Source organism: Corvus moneduloides, chromosome 2 (genome assembly GCF_009650955.1).
Source record: "Corvus moneduloides isolate bCorMon1 chromosome 2, bCorMon1.pri, whole genome shotgun sequence".
Taxonomy (NCBI): Eukaryota; Metazoa; Chordata; class Aves; order Passeriformes; family Corvidae; genus Corvus; species Corvus moneduloides.
In genome coordinates, this window is record NC_045477.1 from 26,273,985 (window position 1) to 26,281,033 (window position 7,049).

Below are 7,049 nucleotides of genomic sequence, written 5' to 3' on the forward strand. Positions count from 1 at the left end.
ATTTGAAGTAATATAACTGTTTTATTGGACAGATCCCTAGATAGTTGCCAAGGGATTGAAATAAGATCTTGTTATCCACTGAAGCCTCAGAGATCCAGGAATATAAGGAAAACTTGTGATTCTCTTACAGATAGGGGATGACTTTGCTTTCAACAATCTATCACCATTCAGGCCAGGCAGATTCTGCTCCTCAGGGACTATCTAAAAGCATGGATTGCGGAGGCAAGCACAGCCAAGCAACAGAATCCCAAGGATTTAGTCTTGCAGGGCTACATAATGATCAGCAGTCAAGTAGCTCCAAGGCATGAATTTTATATTTAGAGCAAAGATCTGACAGCCCTTGTTCCGGTTTGGCCAAATTTAGAAATATATATATACTCTGAGAGAAGGCACAACCACCCCTCCCCCCACCAGGTTCGGGAAAAAAATAAATTTTCCTCGAAGGAAAGTGAAGAAGATAAAACTATTTATTTAACAAGCACACGGGAAAGGAAAATAATGTTAAATGGTAAAATCTTTCGCTGTAGAGGAAAAACCTGAGAAAGTGTTCGAGTCCTCCCTTTGGTCTCCTCGGAGCTGGGGCTTGGGCCGGGGCCAGGCCCTCTGTGCCCGGTGAAAAGTCCTCCCGATGTGCTCTGATGTTACAGCAATCAGGCAGTCCAGTAGAAAAGGGAGAAAATCCGAAATTCCAGAGAAGGAAAAGTTCAGCTCTCAGCCTCTCTCCAGAGAACAAGGAACTGCAAAAAAACTGGCCAAAAGCTGACTGGAAAAGCTGCCAGCCGGGTGCTTCCTCGCTCCCCCCCTGCCCCAGCTGAAAAAAAAAACCTGCTATCTTTATGTGACCTTGAACAAGTTTCAAACTGCTTTGAGAAAGTTTTGCTCAGTTTTTTCTTCCCCCTCTCAGGCTCAGTTCAGAGGCATAGAAAGGCCAATAATTAATTTCTGGGCATAGGCAGCGATATGGGATACACATCATAAGGTCACCCCAAGACATTCCACCCCTTATCCCATATTGTTGGCTCAATGTCCAAACTAAGATATTCTAATTCTCCACACACATTAATACATATGTAAATATATATATGCAGCTATGTATAAACAGTGACAGTGACAATCAGCAAGCAGGGGTATACTGGCATTTCACACTACAGGTGGTTTTCACACAACAATCAGATCTCCCTGTGGTACACAACGTGTTGTTCCATCTTTCTGCATTACCCACCATGTGCAACCAGGTCCCTGAGCAAAGACAACCCCACGGATGGGTTTGTCTGTACTCGAGGCAGAATTAATCCAAACAGTCTTTCCTAACAGACCTCTGACATGCACTACTGGGACCTTATCTCCATCTACTGTATGCAGGGATTCAGACTGGGCTGGACCAGCTCTATTGGTGGAACCTCGGGTGTTAACTAACCAGGTGGCCTTTGCTAGATTCTGTTCCCAATTTTTGAAAGTTCCCCCACCCAGTGCCTTCAAAGTGGTTTTCAACAATCCATTGCACCGTTCCACTTTGCCTGCAGCTGGTGCATGGTAAGGGATGTGGTACACCCACTCAATGCCATGTTCTCTAGCCCAGGTATTAATAAGGCTATTCTTAAAATGAGTCCCATTGTCAGACTCAATTCTCTCAGGGGTGCCATGCCTCCAAAGGACTTGCTTTTCAAGGCCCAGGATGGTGTTCCGGGCAGTAGCGTGAGGCACAGGGTAGGTCTCCAGCCATCCAGTGGTGGCTTCTACCATTGTGAGCACATAGCGCTTGCCTTGGTGGGTTTGAGGCAGTGTGATGTAATCAATCTGCCAGGCCTCCCCATACTTGTATTTGGACCATCGCCCACCGTACCACAGGGGCTTCACCCGCTTGGCCTGCTTGATCGCAGCGCATGTCTCACAGTCATGGATAACCTGGGAGATACTGTCCATGGTTAGATCCACCCCTCGGTCTCGTGCCCACTTATAGGTGGCATCTCTGCCCTGATGGCCTGAGGCATCATGGGCCCATCGAGCTAGGAACAACTCTCCCTTGTGTTTCCAGTCCAAGTCTACCTGTGACACTTCTATCTTTGCAGCCTGATCTACCTGCTTGTTGTTTTGGTGTTCCTCATTAGCCCTACTCTTGGGGACGTGAGCATCTACATGGCGGACTCTCACAACCAGCTTTCTTACTCGGGCAGCGATGTTTTTCCACTCTGCAGCAGCCCAGATTGGTTTTCCCCTACGCTGCCAATTAGCTTTTTCCCACTTTTCCAGCCATCCCCACAGAGCATTGGCTACCATCCATGAATCAGTGTAGAGGTAGAGCTTTGGCCACTTCTCCCTTTCAGCAATGTCCAGGGCTAGTTGAACAGCTTTGAGTTCAGCGAGTTGGCTTGATCCACCTTCTCCTTCAGTAGCTTCTGCAACCCGTCGTGTGGGGCTCCATACGGCTGCTTTCCACTTTCGTTTCATCCCTACGATGCGACAAGAACCATCGGTGAAAAGAGCGTAGCGTGTGTCTTCTGATGGCAGTTGGTTGTACGGTGGAGCTTCTTCAGCGCGTGTCACTTGTTCTTCATCAGCAAGACCAAAGTTTTCACCTTCAGGCCAGTTGGTAATTATTTCCAAAATCCCAGGGCGATTCAGTTTTCCGATTCGGGCGCGCTGTGTGATGAGAGCAATCCATTTGCTCCATGTGGCATTGGTGGCATGGTGGGTAGAGGGAACCTCTGCTTTGAACATCCACCCCAGCACCGGTAGTCGGGGTGCCAGGAGGAGTTGTGCCTCAGTGCCAATTACCTCTGAGACAGCTTGGATTCCTTCATAGGCTGCCAAGATCTCCTTTTCTGTTGGGGTGTAGTTGGCCTCAGACCCTCTGTAGCTTCGGCTCCAGAATCCCAGTGGTCGACCTCGAGTCTCACCAGGCACCTTCTGCCAGAGGCTCCAGGACAGGCCATGGCTTCCGGCTGCAGAATAGAGCACGTTCTTCACTTCGGGTCCTGTCCTAACTGGGCCAAGGGCTACCGCATGAGCGATTTCCTGCTTGATTTGGGCAAAAGCTTGTTGCTGTTCAGGGCCCCAGTGGAAATCGTTCTTCTTGCGGGTAACCAGGTAAAGAGGACTCACAATCTGGCTGTACTCGGGAATGTGCATCCTCCAGAAACCTATAGCGCCTAGGAAAGCTTGTGTTTCCTTCTTGTTGGTTGGTGGAGACATTACTGTGATCTTATTGATGACCTCAGTGGGAATCTGACGCCGTCCATCTTGCCATTTCACTCCCAGGAACTGGATCTCTCGGGCAGGTCCCTTGACTTTGCTCTTCTTAATGGCGAAACCAGCTTCCAGGAGAATCCGGATAACTTCCTCTCCTTTCTCAAACACTTCTGTTGCAGTGTTCCCCCACACAATGATGTCATCAATGTACTGCATATGTTCTGGAGCCTCACCCTTTTCTAGTGCAGTCTGGATCAGTCCATGGCAGATGGTGGGACTGTGCTTCCACCCCTGAGGCAGTCGGTTCCAGGTGTACTGCACGCCCCTCCAGGTGAAGGCAAACTGAGGCCTGCACTCTGCTGCCAGAGGAATGGAGAAAAATGCATTGGCAATGTCAATAGTGGCATACCACTTCGCTGCTTTGGACTCCAGCTCATACTGGAGCTCCAACATGTCCGGCACAGCAGCGCTCAGCGGTGGAGTCACTTCATTCAGGGCACGATAGTCCACAGTCAATCTCCATTCTCCTTCCGATTTGCGCACAGGCCAGATGGGGCTGTTGAAGGGTGAGTGGGTCTTGCTGACCACCCCTTGGGTCTCCAGCTCACGGATCATCTTGTGGATGGGAATCACAGCATCTCGAGTTGTCCGGTACTGTCGGCGATGCACTGTCGAGGTAGCAATTGGTACTCTTTGTTCTTCCACCTTCAGAAGGCCGACTGCAGACGGGTTCTCTGATAGCCCAGGCAAAGTGTTCAATTGCTTAATGCCCTCTGTCTCCACAGCAGCTATTCCAAAAGCCACCTGAGTCCCTTTGGGTCTCTAAAATACCCGTTCCGGAGGAAGTTCTATGCCCAAAATGCACGGGGCCTCTGGGCCAGTCACAATGAGATGTCTCTTCCACTCATTTCCAGTCAGGCTCACCTCAGCTTCCACCAAGGTCAAATTTTGTGATCCACCTGTTACACCAGAAATAGAAACAGATTCTACCCCCACATGCTGCGATGGAATTATTGTACACTGCGCACCAGTGTCAACCAAGGCATCATATTTTTGTGGTTCTGATGTACCAGGCCAACGAATCCACACAGTCCAAAAAACACGGTTTTCCCTGACCTCTACCTGGCTAGAGGCAGGGCCCCTCTATGCCTGGTTATCCTTCTTTCCCTGGGCCTGTATCTTAGAAGTTCCTTCATGGGAATTGGACATGCCGTCGTCTTTTCCATCATTTCCGGCAATTTGGCTACAGGCAACTGGAGCTACTTCCTTTTTGGTAGATCCTCCTTTCTGAGACTTGCGCTCCTTCAATTCACTCACTCGTGCTGCCAGAGCAGAAGTGGGTTGTCCACCCCACTTCCTCATGTTTTCCCCACTGTCACACAGGAAATTCCACAGCTCACTTCGTGGGATGTACCTTCTCTCTGGGGAACGTCCGCGGAGAAGGCACTCTTTAATCTCCTGGTGATTCCTTTCCATCTTATCTTCCAATTTCTGCATACGTGTTTCCACAGCTGCAATTCTTGCATGTGTTGGGCCATGCACAGAGTCTGCATATGCTCGGAGCTTCACTGCCATATCTTTCACAGTCTCATTTGCACCGTAGTCTGGTTTCATTATTGCTAAAGCAGAAGCGTATTCTGGTGGCCCAAGCTGTATGAGTTTTCGCCACATGTATGGAATAACTCTGGCCCGGTCTGGACTCCTCAATCCTGGGTCATGTGTGAAGACAACCTCTACCACCCCTAGTTCTCTCAGGCGCTGGATCCCTTGTTCTATGGTCTTCCACGGGGTTTGCTGCATGTAGAGATCATCTCCACACATATATCTTTCCATCACGCCTGTCAAAACTCGCCTCCAGAGACTGGTAGAGTTAGCCTCCCTTTTCATCTCTTGGTCGATCACTGGATCTTGTGACAGGGATCCCAAATGCCTCGCTTCAGCACCGTCCAGCATCACATCATCACCTGCCGCATCCCAAATACGGACCATCCAACTTATTATGGATTCATCGGACCGTCGGGTGTAATCCTTTCTTAGGCTGTGAAGGTCCTTTATGGACATGGACTCAGTAATGGTTTCTGTGCCTGAGTCCGCTGGTGGTTTTGAGGTTCCTTCCCCTGTATCTTTTGAGGTTCCTTCCCCTGCATCATCATCATCTTTCACTGGGCGATCAGTTTTGGTTGTGTGCTTTTTCCTCGTGACAGGAGCCACTGTCAGTGGCTTAGACTCTCCATCTGTTTTGGGCTGGCTGTCTGGTTTATCTGCAGCCTGAGTGACTGGGGTGTCTGCAGGCTTTGCTGATTGATCTTCTTGCCTCTCTACCTTTACTTGCTGCTGCAGTGTGCGATAGGCATATGCCAAAGCCCAACATATTGCAAGGAGCTTGTTCTCATTAGAATTGTCATTGTATCTCTCTTTCAGATATTTTCCCACCTCAGCTGGTTTCTGAATTTGTTCAGATGGGAAATCCCAAACTATCGGGTCAGAGAATTTCTTTAGGGTTTGGCCGATGTCCTCCCATTCCCCACACCACTCAGGATTTTCCACCTCTGGGTCAGGTGTCTCAGCAGTCACCCTGGAAATCTGAGCTCTTATTCTAGACAAGCTGCGAGACATACAGAGCACATAGAGGAAGCTTACCAGATTAAATACCAGGAGGGTGGTCTCTTTAACATCCAGGGGATACTGAACATTCTCAAAAGATAACCTATCAAATTTAAAGGCAAGGGAAACCCCATCTCCTCCTCCTCTAACAATCTGGGTGCAATTACTAATAAATTCCCAAAACAGGCTACTGAAGCTAGGACTGGGGTTAGGACGGAGAAACCACTTATCATACACACGTCGAACAGTTGCCTGTACCTCTATCAACTTCTTATAAATCATTATCACTGAGCACAGCAAAATAGAAATCCTGATTCGTCTCCCTTCTCTGTAAAATTTACATATCAAGGACAAGATTGGAGCAAGTTGTGGATAGGCAAACAACCCTAGGGACCAAAAAAGCACTAGTACCTCAATGAAGCCTAAGGACCAGAAAGACGTGAGTACATCGAGCCAGAGTGACATTATGAACTCAGCCAGCGTGGTGACTATTTTACTCCAACACAGAATAAGTAAATTCAACCCAAAATGTAATTAGCACAAGTTTTTTCACTGTCCTTCGAGCCACACAGTTGGGCGCCACTAAATTTGTTCCGGTTTGGCCAAATTTAGAAATATATATATATACTCTGAGAGAAGGCACAACCACCCCTCCCCCCACCAGGTTCGGGAAAAAAAATAAATTTTCCTCGAAGGAAAGTGAAGAAGATAAAACTATTTATTTAACAAGCACACGGGAAAGGAAAATAATGTTAAATGGTAAAATCTTTCGCTGTAGAGGAAAAACCTGAGAAAGTGTTCGAGTCCTCCCTTTGGTCTCCTCGGAGCTGGGGCTTGGGCCGGGGCCAGGCCCTCTGTGCCCGGTGAAAAGTCCTCCCGATGTGCTCTGATGTTACAGCAATCAGGCAGTCCAGTAGAAAAGGGAGAAAATCCGAAATTCCAGAGAAGGAAAAGTTCAGCTCTCAGCCTCTCTCCAGAGAACAAGGAACTGCAAAAAAAACTGGCCAAAAGCTGACTGGAAAAGCTGCCAGCCGGGTGCTTCCTCGCTCCCCCCTGCCCCAGCTGAAAAAAAAAACCTGCTATCTTTATGTGACCTTGAACAAGTTTCAAACTGCTTTGAGAAAGTTTTGCTCAGTTTTTTCTTCCCCCTCTCAGGCTCAGTTCAGAGGCATAGAAAGGCCAATAATTAATTTCTGGGCATAGGCAGCGATATGGGATACACATCATAAGGTCACCCCAAGACACCCTTATACAGC